Source organism: Camelus ferus, chromosome 4 (genome assembly GCF_009834535.1).
Source record: "Camelus ferus isolate YT-003-E chromosome 4, BCGSAC_Cfer_1.0, whole genome shotgun sequence".
In the NCBI taxonomy this organism is placed as follows: domain Eukaryota; kingdom Metazoa; phylum Chordata; class Mammalia; order Artiodactyla; family Camelidae; genus Camelus; species Camelus ferus.
The window spans coordinates 73915371-73928417 of NC_045699.1; the positions used below are offsets into that span (position 1 = coordinate 73915371).

The following is a 13047-nucleotide window of genomic DNA, read 5'->3' on the forward strand; positions in this document are numbered from 1 at the left end:
TGCCTTATGTCCTCGCGTGTGGTGAGGAGGGCCTGTGTGGCCCCGCTGTGCGCCAAGCTGGTGCGTTCCTCTTCCCTCTGGGGCTTCTGGACCTTGCTGGGCTTGAGGACCTAGTGGAGGGGTAGGCCCCTGGGGAGGGGATCCTGTGCCCTGACACGCTGGGAGGCAGGCTTCTGATGGGGGCCAGGGAGGACAGCCGTCTGTCTGTCTCCACTCGGGCTGTGTCCGAGGGCTCCAGTGGGCCTGTAGGGTGATGTCCATCCACAGCAGGCCCTGGGGGAGCCCCGGTTTTGATGACATTGGGCCTGAGCTTGAGCCCTGGCAGACGGCCCTGCCCTGTCCTCGGCAGGAGATCCCTCTGCCTGGCAGTTCCTGCTGCTCAGAGCACCGGGCCTCCTCCCACCGGGCCTGCTCCTGTTGGCCTTTCCTGGACACTGTGTCCAGACTGGGCCTTCCCCAGTGGGTTCCCTTTTGTATCCCCAGACCTGGAACAGCACCTGGTTGTAGAAGGCACCCAGTCCCCCTCTGATGAAGGGTGCACAATCACCCCTCATTTGAAATTCGTTGTCTCTGTCGGTGCTGCTGGCTATGCGGAGCCTTCGGGATTTCAGAGGGCGGTGTGGTGGCCCCGTCGTCCCTCCTGGTCACCCCTGAGCTGTCTCAGAGTTGGCTGGGCATTGCGGTGGCCACTGGGGTTGGGGGGACCTGTGTAGAAAAGCTGCCCCGTGGAGCTGCGGTGTGGCGGAGTTCCCTGTGTCGGGGTCCAGGGGGCGGGCCTGGCTGTGGCAGGACCTGGTGGGCCTCATGCTCAGCAGAGCTCAGACCACGGGGCGGGGTGGGGGGCGGTGGTCAGAGGGGGCATGGCCGCTGCAGATCCCTTCGTCCTGCGGAGGATGCTGCCTGGCTGGGCTGCTGGTGGAGGGTCGGTGCAGACATCGTGGGTGGCAGCGGCCCATGCAGCGGCCCTTCCGCTAGCTGGTTCTGGAAGTCTCCCGAGGGCCTGGGGCGAGGCCGTGTCAGGGCTGAACGTCAGGCGGCTGTGTCGGGAACCTCAGCCCCAGGGCAGAAGGTAGTTGCGGGGGGAGGTGGCGGATGCTGGCGGCCCCATCAGGCTCCGGGGGTCAGTGGGCGGTGGGACCCTGGGCACGTAGGCAGACAGCCCCACTCACAGGGACAAAGGGCAAGAGGGCACGGGGAGAGGGTTTTACCTCCAAAGTCGACCCTGCCCCAACTAAAACTCCCGTCCTGCTGGCCCAGTGAGGGCGGCGGGCGTGGGGCCAGAGCGGGGTCCCTGCTGCTCTGCTCCTCCAGGGGTGACCTTGGGCGAGTCCGTCACCCTCACTAGGCCTCGGTTTCCTCCTGTGGGGTGGGGCCGCCGCCAGGGCTCAGCGGGACCGTTTTCCTGGAGCAGGGGGTGCCCTTGGGTGGCAGCTGCTGTGCTGGGCCCGCTCTTGTTTTTGCTTGAAATTCAGCAAGGGCGTGTAGGGCGCGTGCAGCCCTGGGCTCGGCTGGACCACGGGCTGGGGTGTGCTCGTTCAGCCGGTCGGTCAGCCGAGGGGCCGCTCAGGCCTGGGCTGGCCGGGCTGGACCCCCCCCAGCTCGGCCGTGCCCCCCGGGGCTGGTAAGGAGCTCCAGCTGGCCCCGCGGGGGCTCTCTCCTTCCAGAAGGCGGTCTCCCCGAGCTTGGCCCCGGGGGGTTCTGCGGGGAGCTCTGGGCCCGGCTCCGGGCCTCGGGGAGCCGTGGGCAGAACAGGCCTGCGCTGGCCCGCAATGGCCCCAGGCTGCAGGCTGGGCCCCGCATCTCTGAGATGGCTCAGCCCTGTCTGCGTGCCCCCGGGGACGAGGGCCACGTCCCGGGTGCGGGCTGGGGCCGAGGACTGAGGGTGCAGGCCGGGCGCCTGGGGGCCGAGGTGGCCGCGGCTGGTCCCGGGTGCTGCATGTCGAAACCAGTCGCTGACGTGGCCGCCGTGTTGCAATAAGGCCCGCGGGTTTCCCAACATCCTGCCAGCCTGTCACAGGACTGCGCATCAGGAGCCGGGTGCCAGGCCTGGCCGGGACCTGCTTCTTGCGGTGCCTGGCTCCCCATTTCCTCCCTGAGGAGACACGGGGAGACTGCTCCTCCCCCACTGCCACCTGGGTGGGCAGTGACATTAGGTCAGGGTGACATTACCCTGGGCCAGTGTAATCCTTGTGACTGGCCCATTTTGGGGAAGTCAGGTGTTTTTGGAGTTGAGGGTTTGATTTGAACCCAGGCCTTGGAGTCCGGGCAGGAAGGATGGGGAAGGGGCTGAGGGAGGAGCCAGCAGGCGGGATGTCCCACTGGCCCGGTGGGCACACACCAGTCTGGAGGCAGAGGGCAGTGGCCAAGGCTCCCAGCCCCATGCCCCCGAGGGACTGCCCTGGACTAGGGGTGTGGGCCCTTTACGAGGCCACCCCCTCGAAGGGGTGGGAAGTGGGGAGCCCTAGGCTATACCAGGTGGCGCCCCTCTTTCTTCTGCTGCAGTAGGCCTAGGGCTGCCCTGTGACTGGGCCCATGGTGACCATGGTGGCTGCAGATTCATTAATTCTCCACTGCCTGCCAGGAGCTCAGCTTCAGGGATCGGGGATCCCTGCCTGTGACCTCCTGGGGTGGGCATTCTTACACTCAGTGCTTGGAGGAGGAAACGGGCGCTCAGAGAGGCCAAGTGACCTGCCGGGGGCGCACAGCCATGGGCAGGGTGTCCAGGTTGCTGGACGGTGAAGGCCACTCTCCCTGGGGTTTTGCTGGGTCAGACTGGGAGATGTACAGTGGGAACGCAGACCCTTGGGGACGTTTCCCGGCTCTGTCCTTCTGAGCTGTGTGACCCCAGGCAGGTAGTCCAGGCTGTCCGACCCCTAAGGGGACTCTGCCGACTTGGGCGTGGAGCTGGTTGAGGTTGGAACTGGCTCCCTGGGTGAAGAGGAGGAGCAGAGGGGCCCAGGACCACCGTCCCAGCGAGGCGCTGCTACAGACCCCAGCCGGGACCCATGCTGGGTGGGGCCTGGGGTTCTAGGAACCCGTGGTCAGGCCTCGCCCCGACTGGCGCCTGCCGTCGTCGCCCATCAGCGGGGGAGGGGCCTGGAGATGGGTCTCTGAGGGATGAGGAAGTGGGCGCTCAGGGAGGGTGAGGGGCTGGGCTTGGGCCACAGGAAGCAAGCAAGGCAGCCCTGAGTCGGGGCCTGTGGAGAGAGGGGCGTCGGGAGACCCGTGCTCTGGTAAGATGGAAGTTTCAGTGGTCGGGGTGGGGAGGACCTGTGGGTTCTGCCCAGGGGCACCTGGTGCCTGCGCTGGGGCTGGCAGTGACAGGGACGGGAAGAGCGAGGACCCTCAAAGTGGCTCTCGGTTGCTGGGTGTCTGCTGTGTCCTGGGGCTGTGCTGGACGCATACCTGCTTGGTAGCTGCAGGCTTGCTGTGCACTGGGTACTGTGCTCTGCTTACCCCCTTTATGTCCTAAAGCAACCCATTTTCCAGATGAGAACGTCAGACCCAGAGAGACGACATTGTTTACCACAGTCCTCAGCCAGGAGGAGGTGGGGCTGGACTTGGCCCCTGGTCTCAATGCCTCCTGGTGCCAGGGGTCGCCTGCATGAGTCTGCTGCCCTCTTGGGGTTCTGGCTGGGGTGGCTGTCCTTGTGGTGGGCATGTACGTGGGTCTGTCCCTCTCCCAGCCATGCACAGGGAGTCTAGGGGTTGGTAAGAAGGTAGGGTTTGGGGGAAGGTAGGAGTCTACTGCAAGTTACAGCTGGAGGGAGGCAAGTGGTGCCTCCTACAGGAGGCCCTCCTTGATATCTGCACCCAGCCAGGGTGCCCATTCTCCTGCTGCGTCACTGACCAACTCGGGCTCCTGGAAAGGGCTGTCTGACTCTGGACTGGTTGTCCCTGGGCAGGGCCTGGCCTTGTTTATCTGCTTGTTCCTAGCACAGTGGGGGCGGTGGGGAAGCAGGTGTCCCACTAGGGAGTGCTTGGTGGTGTATGAAGGGAGCTGAAGCCCAGGGCCTCGTCTGCTTTCTGAGGACGAGGACGCTTAGACCCGGCGGGGCTGAGTCAGATGCCCGCGGCCCACCCCGCCGGGAGCGTGCAGCCAGGGCACCTGCAGCTCGCCACCTGTGGGGGTGGGTGAGCAGAGGCCAGCGTCGTGGTCTCTCGAGCACTTCCACTGCCTCCCAGCCGCTTTCTCTGAGTGTGATGTCTCTTTGCAGAAGAGGAGGTAAAGGCTAGACCGGTGGTCCGGCCGCCTTGGGCCTGCATGGCTTGTCAACACCTTGGGGCCTCCTTGAGGCCTGGTGCTTGCTCAGCAGTTTCTTGAGGGCCCTGGTGAGTCCTGCGGCCTGTATGGGTCCGATTCTAGCCCTCTCGTTCCAGCCCCGTTCATCCGTTTGGTCTTTGCTGCCTGCTGTGTACCAGGCCCTAGGCCCGGCCCCAGGGATGCCCGAGGAGCCAGTTCTGGCTCCTGACCTCACGAGCCCCTGGATCCTGGCAGCCTCAGACAAGGGAGCTGAGTGCCCTGTCGAGGGCATGTGGTGGAAGAGGCCCCAGCCCTGGCCAGGAGGGTTAGGAGGGTCTCCTGGAGGAGGCAGTGTTTAAGCTGGGTTGGAGCGAGCCGGGAGGAGGCATAGGGGAGTTTCAGGCCCAGGGAACAGCGTGTCCAAGCCTAGAGGTGACAGCTAGTGTGTTTCTGAAATGACCTGGTTCCCAAGCCTGATGGTGGCGAGTGGGTGGGGGAGAGCGTGGGCAGCGTGGGGAGAGCCAGGGGCCCCGAGGACTGGCGAGGTGGAGGGTGGGAGGCAACTGCTGTGGCTGCTGTTGGCCTGGGCGCCCGAGACCTCCCTGCCTTCAGAATCGCCGTGGTGTCTGGGCGCTCGGCCGGCCCAGTCCCGGTCGGGAGGTGGGTGAGCTTGGAGGGAGGCTGAGGGGTCCCCTGGTCGGCCTCGGCCCTTCCTGGAGCTCTGGGGTCGGGATGCTGAGGGAGGATGGTCCCAGGCTGCTGGTGGAGGCTTCCAGGCAGGCCATGGCCCACAGTAGACCTCGGTCCATCGCGGGGTCAGCCCCACTGGGTCACCAGCTCCTCTCACAGCTGGGGTTGGGGGCGCGGGCGGGGCCGCAGGCTCCTTCCAGCCCACACTGGGGATGGGCTTGAAGGGCTGTGGGCTGGGTGGGGTTCTGGAGAAAATCAAACCTGCCTTTGGCTTGGAGAGCGCTTGTGGTGGGAGAGTCTGTGTTCCGGGCTGAGATTCTGTAAAACAGCTTCCCTGCCCCCTCCTCCCCCCTCCCGGGGAAAAAAGGAAAGAAAGAAAGAAAGGAAGGAAAAACAAAACCCAGCCATCCTGCAACTCTGTTACCAAAGCCAAACAAAGTCACTGCAGACCAGCCTTGCGCGCTCAGCCGAGGGGAGCTGCTGGCCCGCTTTGCCTCTGGGTGCAGACAGATAACGGCCTATCTTGCTGTTTATTATTTTTTTAAAATAAAAATGGAATACAGATTTTTAGCTTCTGTTAAGTTAAGGCCCCCTGTCATGAAGAGAGATCCCTTTTCTTTTGGTGGAGGGAGAAGGAGGCTGTCGGTGGGTGGCCAGGCCCTCCCCCGGCCAGTGGAGGAGAGAGCCGGGGTCCTGGGAGGCTCCGGCCTGCCAGCCCCAGCAGTGCCCACTCCCCTGAGGGCATGGCCTGGGTTGGGGGATTCACATGGGGTGTCAGGGTCCCCAGCAGGGCCCGTGACGGGGGTGTATGTGTGCACACGCCTCCCGCCTTGCCCTGCGTGTGCCGCCGTCCGCCTGCGCTGCCGTCTAGGGCCTCCATTCCCCACGGGCAGAGGTTCCTGTCACCGCCTGCCGCCCACCCCCTGCTGCCGCCCACCCCCTGCTGCCCCCCTCTGCTCACCTCCCTCCCTGCCTCCTGCACCCGGTGCCCACCTGGCATAGGGCTCCCGTCTCCCTGGTGCTGACCAGCGTGTGGACTTGCAGCGTCTCTGAGCCTCACTTCCCCTTCTGTGACGGGACGGTCAGACTTGCAGAGTTTTGCAGGAGCTGCATGAGGTGCACGTTCCGAAGCACTCGGTGCAGGGCTCCCAGGCGTGGGGGTCACCAGGAAGCACTGGCAGCGCCCCTACCTGACTGGCACCTACAGGCGGGCGTGGGGACCCGGGCAGCTGGGGGGAGGGACCTACCTGGCTCCCTGTACCTGAGACCAACGAGGGGTCTGGGCACTGAGCACCTGGTGGGGTCCTGGTGGGCTGTGGGACTCTAGGGGGCCTGGGCGTGGGATTCTGGGCCCGCGGCGGGGGTGAAGTGGGTGAGCATAGGACGCAGACACTTTCCCCAGGCTGGCTGGCCACGTGGGCAGGCCGGGCTGATCCTGGGCACCCTGTGCTGTTCCTCAGTGCCGGGGTTATGGCCTGTCCTGGTGGCTGTCTGACCGCGGAGCAGGTGAGACTGGGGGTAGGTCTGGCCCCCGTCACTCCAGGGCCATCTGGCTGAGGCCCGGAGAGGTGCAGGGCTCCCACGTCAAGTTCCCCCAGCGGGCAGGCCCCATGCTCTGGGGCCCAGTGAGCTCACGGTGGCATGCACACACCGCCCGTAGCCAGGCGTGCCCAGAGCGGGAGCTGGCCTTCCTGGCTCCTGGCCCACGGCCCCTGTCAGCCCCGGGCCACCTCTGGCACTTGGTTCTCTGGACCTCACGGGCACCTTGGCCTGCCAGGCGTGGCCGTTTCTCTGTTTCATCCCAGGCGGCTGGGCTCTTGGTCACATTCGCGGTGTGGACGGGCCTCGGCATCTCCTTCTCGTGTTTGTCCCTGGTCCCCACCGGCGGGACTGACCCTGCGTGGCTGCTCTCGCGGCCCGGGACCGGAGCCCCACAGTGCGGGGACGTGTTTGGAGGCAGCGGGTTTCCCGGGGGTGTCCAAGTTACCCCCGGGAGCTGGCCGCTTCGCATCCCGCAGAAGCGCCGTCGTCCATGGCGGAGTGGCTCGGGTGGCGGTGGAGCCGCGGCCCCGCCCCCACCCCGTGCACCGACTCTGACCTGTGCTGGGTCTGGGGGAGTGAGGAATGCCCTGCTCGTCCAGACAGTTAACATTGTTACCCCAGAGTCTGATTTCTCCCTTTTTCTGTGTCTGTGTGTGCTAGCTGGCCACAGAGCCCTGCTGCCCAGACCAAGTGTGTCCCCAGGAGCCTGTCCTGCCACCCCTCCCCCAGGTCAACGAGGGGCTGCTGGGGAGGGGTCAGGGTGCTGAGTGAGGCCCCTGCTCCGTCAGCCCCTGATGGCTGGGAAGATGCTGGTGGGGTCGGCGGGGCCTGGGGGGTCGAAGCCATGGTCCTCCCGGCTCTCTGTCCTCTCAGGCGGCGGCTGTGTGGTGGATAGCGGTGCCGCCCGCGGGTGTGACACTGACCTGGGGATTAGGAGCCTACTCAGCAGGAAGCTGGCAGCTACCATCCCTCCCAGCAAGGCCGGGCATGGGCAGCGAGTGTGGGTGAGGCCCTGAGCTCCAGGAAGGGGGTGGGAGAGGGCGCCAGGCTCCACCTGGCTGCTTCGGAGCCATATTCTGGGACGGGTGTCTTGGTCACAGAGAGAGGCATGCTGTCCATCAACTTGGGCACGCAGTGAGGGACGGGCTGCCCAGGCTGTGGCTAGGTGGTGGCTGTGTGCAGGAGCCTGTGTGGGGGGTCCTAGCCCCTGAACTGTTGACCTCTTGCCTCCCGAGGGGGCTGCACACACCTGTCTCCGGAAGGCGGAGAGGGGAGGAGAGGTGGCCTGTCCCTGGGGGGACTGGGTGCGGCTCTCCCCGCCTCCCTGGCCGGCTCAGGCCGCGGCTCACCAGGGTGGGCGGGCGGCTCCGTTGTGGCGTGGGGCTCGCTCACCCCCAAGTGCTTGCCCCGCCTCGCTCCCGTGGGCAGCCCGGAGCTGGGTTTGCCGAGGGAGGTTGGTTCCCTGCACGCCGAGGGCGGGTCCCAGAGGTGCGGCCGCCTGAAGTGTGTGCTCCACCTGCGCCGGGAGGCCGCGGCCTGCCCGCAGGTGGCCCTCATGGCCCCTGGCCGCGCTGCCTGTGCGTCCTCTTGAGCTGAGTGCAGGGTGAGAGCCAGGCCACCCTTGGCTGTGACTTTGTTTTGTTTCCTTGAGTCAGGTTGTCCTGCTTCATCCTGTGCCCGGAAGAGAGGCCTGCTTCTGCCCTCGCCCCTCGCCTTCCCTCCACTGGGGGGGGGGGGGTGGGAGTGGGGCTCATGCTAACGGCTGTCCATCAGTCAGTTAGCAAACGCAGCTGCTGCTGGCTACACCCCCGCTGACACCGCTCCGGGGGCCGGGCTGGACTCCAGGGCCCCTCCCCCCCGGCCCTCCCTCACACTCCTCTGCGCAGCAGGGCTGGCGTCGATCTGTTCCCTGTCCTTCCTGCTTGTCCTTGCTGGGCTCTTCCTGGCCCGTTTGCCTTTATTTCTCCTCTAGGCTCTGCGTCCACTTGCCTGCACCAGGTGAGGCTCCTGCCCTGGGGGGTCTCCTACCCACTTCCTGTGGGGTCCCGAGGGCAGGGGGCTGGGGCCTGCCTCCCACTGCTGAGGGAGTGATGCGCATGCCTGGGGGCTGAAGAGGGCACAGGCTGCCTCCAGATGGGGCTCCTGGGGGATCCTGGGCAAGGGCCTCCTTGCCCCCTGGCCATGGAGCGGACCGTGGGGGAGTGTGAGGAGGGCCCCGCCCTGGGGATGAGTCGGGCGGTGGCCCTTCTGTGTCAGAGGCCTACTCTGGCCCTTCGAGCTGTGGTGCCCCTTGGAGGTGTGCGCCCCTGACGGCTGGCAGGACCTCGGCCTCCTGACCGTCAGCCACTTGTGGTCCCCCTCATTCCTGGAGGTGACAGGACACCCCGATTGATGGCTGAGACCTTGGGCCTGGCTTGAATAGAAGCAGGGCTCTGGCCGTGCCTCTCCCTGAGGTGGGCTTCCCCACGTGGCCCCTACCAGAGCCCGAGGCCCCTGGCCTACCCTGTCCTCCAGGGTGAATCCAGCCTCATGTGCGGAGGGGCAGCCGTCCCGGGCTGGACCTGGAGGGCTCGGCACCCTCCCCGGCTGGTCAGCATGCTGGCTTCTGGGCTGACTCGGGGGCGTGGGCCCTGTCTCAGCTCCCAGGCCCTTTCCCCACACCCGTCCTCTGGGCCCTTGGGGTCTTTGGGGTCCAGCCCTGCAGGGGCTGCAGTTCCTGGGCCACCCGCCTGACGGTGACCTGCCTGGTCCCTCCTGGGGGATCCTCCACAGTGAAGGGCCTGGCCGGCCCCCCCCCTGGTTCCCAGGCCCGTCCTGCTGTCTGCCGGCATCAAGTCTGGACAGGTGTGTGTGCTCAGGGCGGCCGCCCGCAGTGGGGGCTAGAAGTGGCGTGCCGGCCCCGTGAGTCACCCCAAGCCTGGGAGCGGGGATGGCAGGGGCCCGGCTGTGGGCCGACATGACGGGACATGCTGCTGGCCTGGCATGGGAACCTGCCATGGAGTGGGGCGCTGGGCGGCGTAGGGGCCTGCCCACAGCCTCCCCAGGGCCCAGGTCCGGGGCTGGGGTCTCTGAGGGTCTCCTCCCAGGCTGTGCTGCCAGGGGCAGGGGCTCTCCCGCCTGCAGCCGCGGTCAGTGTGGGCAAGGAGCAGACGCTGCCTCGCCTTCTGCGTGGGCAGAGGCCCTGCTCGGGGGGGGGGGAGGTGGGAAGGCAGATGGGCACGGAGTCCAGGCCCCTGGATCAGGTGGGTCGATGTCCCTTGATGTACAGGGAGCGAACGTGGCTGTGGGGCAGCTTCCACCGTCCAGAGCACCTCCAGGCCAGACTCCAGCCCTCCTGTGCCGGGCTGGGAGCAGCGCTGGCTGCCGAGTCCTGCTGAACACCTTCTGCAGACCCCCTGCACCTGAGTCTCGGGGGTCAGAGGCCGGAGGAAGGGCTTCTTCCGTGTAGCTTTAGGACCACCAGTCCTGGGGTGAGAGGTCCTAGAGCTTCAGGGGTCCCCAGGGTACACAGCAGCCCCACCTCCTCCCGAGGGTCAGCACCCCACGTGCCCTCTTGCGGGCAGACAGCAGAGCCCTGGGAGGGGGTGGGAGCGTGTGGGGGCCCCTGTGTGGGGGGGGTGGTGCCGACCCTGCAGGGCAGTCAGACGGAGCCGGGTCCGAGCGCGGCAGAGCCTCCGGCCAGACCTGTGACCTGGTGCCTTGGGGTCTGTGGGGTCTTCTGAGCCTCAGCTGCTGCTTCTGGGAAGCGGGGAAGCTCCTGCGCTTGAGGCTCAGTGTGGGCACCAGCCTGAGGTGCTGAAGGGCCAGCGTCTGGGCTGGTCATGGCGGTCCTGGGGGAGGAGGGCAAGGCTGGAGCAGATCAGAGGTTGCAGAAGCTTTGAGAAGGCAGTGTGACTTGGGATGGTGACCGCCTGGGCTGGGCGCTGGTGTCCAGGGAGGGCCCCGGCTGCCTGCAGAGCCTGCTGTCAGGGCAGCGAGCCAGACCCAGCCTGGCGTGCACAGGGCCGGGGCCCTGTCTGGACCTTCCTGCTCAGCCTGACAGGTGCAAGGAGGGCTTCTTGGAGGAGGTGTCCCTGACAGGAAGACCCAGCGGGAATGGCTGCACCTGGGCTGAGGGCCAGAGCTAGGGCTGAAAGGGGCTGAGGGCCACAGCAACTGGAGAGGGCCGGGGGCGGGGCCGGGCGGGGTGGGCGCCGAGCCTCGGAGGGGCAGATCGGCCCTTGTGGCCCCAGGGCCCCGCTGAGAGAGGGAGTGGGGGCTGGCCTTGCTTGGAGGGACTTGATAGAGAACCATGGTCGAGTTCAGGGTTTTTGCAAGGTAATAGCAGCCTTGGGGGTGGGGACCCTGGTCAGCGCAGCGGATTAGCCCCTGCCCTCCCGGATATCTCTGTGGGTAATGAGGTGGGGGTCCTGCAGGTGAAGGCAAAACCAGCCATGGTGTGCCCATAGTGGCTGTCAGGGGCCCTCCTCGACCTGCCCCCAGACCCAGCTGTCCTCAGGGCAGCCCCTGGTCTCTGTGCTGCCCCCCAACACCCCCTGCCCCCACCAGGATGTGAGCGAGAGGGAGGGGCCTCGGGCTGGACGCGGGGGCAGGGCGGGGGGCTTGGCGTAGCTGCAGTGGGGCTGGCGCCCCCGCCCACCCCAGCCCTGCCCGCTGCTCTCTCACTGCTGGCTGTGGGGGGAGGAAGGAAGCTGAGGGCTGGGTGTGTGTGTGTGTTGTTTTTGACTGGGCTCCGGCGGCGCTGGCCAGGGCCCGGGCTCCAGCCTCCAGCGCCTTGACAGGGAGGGTGAGGCCTGGGGAAGGCAGGGGGGTGGCGGCGGCTGGGGGGCCTCCTGAGGGCCAGGAGCTGGGCACTGAGGCAGATCGCGGACAGCCGGCGGGAGAGGTCTGAGAGGGTGGCAGGAGGCTGCCCGGGCCCGTCTGCCCAGGGGGACCCCTGGGCCAACACCTGGGGTGTTGCTGGACTGGCAAGGCAGACCAGAGGTGGGGTCTGGGCAAGGAAGCAACAGTAGGTCTCAGGCTGAGGGGTGCTGGGGGCAAGGGAGAGGCCCTGCCGTTGCGTCTGGGGGAAGCTGAGGCTGAGTGGGGGCAGCCCTGCGTCTCTGGGCTCTGGGGGTGTGATCTGTGCTTTTCCTATTTTTTGTGGGGTGGACACTTGCGCCGTGGCCGACTTCCCGCTACTGATGTGATGTCGCCCAATGCTGATTGGGAAGAGACGTGTCCATGAGCTGGTCGGAGCTGGCTCAGCCCCTTGGGGGCCGGCACCCCCTCCAGGGGATCCCCCTACACTTTTGTGCCCACCCAGAGGCAGCACACGCTGCTGCTTGAGACTCGGCTCAGCACCTAGCACACTCTTGGTGCTTGCTAAATGTTTGAGTCCCGCAGGGCAGGGCCTGGTTGGTGAGACCCCCCGGGTGGCAGTGCCCAGCTTGGACTTGCAGGCTGCCTGACCCACACGGATGTGGCTCATGTGTGCGCACAGAGGTGGGCGCGGCAGGGGCTGGTGCTTCCCAGTGCCTGGTCCTGCGAGAGGCCTCCCCAGTTGTCGCCACACAGGTGGGTCGTGGCCGGGCCTGTGCTGGGCTGCGTCACCCCTGAGGCCACCCAGCCGGTGGGACAGGTCCTGCGCCTGGTCAGCTGGACCCGCTCTGAGGGCCCAGACATCCACCAGCCATGTCAGGGCGGGACAGGAGGAGGTGGGACTGTGGGGGGTGGGGCTGGGGGAGAGCCTGAGGTCAAGGGAGCCTGGTGGGCTGGGAGCCAGCTGCCGGCCAGGATGTGTCCAGGGTCCTGCACTGGCCCTGCTGAGGCAGGAGGTAAGTCTGTGTTGACTCCAAGAGGTGGCCTCCAGTCCTGGGCCCCGCCTGCCACCTGTGGGGCTGAGGGCTAGTGGGGCAGGGCTGAGCACCTTTCTCTCCCTGGCGGCTAAGACAGCAAGAGTTAGCTTTCAAGTAACGAAGCTTGTTGGGTACAGATGAAGTGAGTCAGTGGGCGAGGGCCAAGAGGACCTCACAGGGGACCTCCCTGCCCTGTCCTGGGAGCACAAGCCCTTAGCTGACTAACCAGGTTCTTGGGCGGCTGAGGAGGATCTGGGGGTCACGGCTGACCACCAGCCACAGCTGAGTTGGCTTGGCTTGCCTCTTGGGAGTAAAGCCTTTGACTGGGGCTGGGCTGTGATCCTGGCCACAGACAGGCCTTCGCCACACCCCTGTCCGCTGGGTGAGCTTATCCCCGCCCGGGCCCCGAACCAGACAAGCTGGGAGCTAGAAGTGGTGACGAGGAGCGAATGAGGGAGCCTGGCCAACGCGGAGGAGGGGTGGCAGCAACCTTGGGTCTGGCCAGGGTCTTGCTAAAATCAGGCCTACGCCGAGGCTGTTTGTGTCATTGTCATGAAAATGGCACGTGCATGTGGCAGAAACCCAAGTCAGATAATTCAGGGAAGGACGTCTTGTCTCCTGCCCTACAGTCGGGGTCCTGGGCCCTCTGCTCTGCAGTGTGATGCTTGGGGGTTTCTCTCTTCATCCTTGAACCCCAAACTTGAGGGGTTCTGGCCAGTGTGGATTGGATGTTCA

The 13047-nt window shown here is 66.4% G+C and overlaps 1 protein-coding gene across 2 annotated transcripts in view; it reads left to right on the plus strand.

Moving 5' to 3' along the window:
- Nucleotides 1-13047, plus strand: part of RXRA (retinoid X receptor alpha) — a 96270-nt gene that overhangs the window by 40419 nt on the left and 42804 nt on the right. The window contains exon 1 of one of the 2 annotated variants that reach the window (XM_032478882.1): nt 11239-11261. The exons of the other annotated variant lie outside the window; for it this stretch is intronic. The gene's annotated coding sequence lies outside the window, so the exon portion shown is untranslated. Of the gene's footprint in view, nt 1-11238; nt 11262-13047 lie in introns of those variants that run through there. 2 annotated transcript variants of the gene reach the window in all.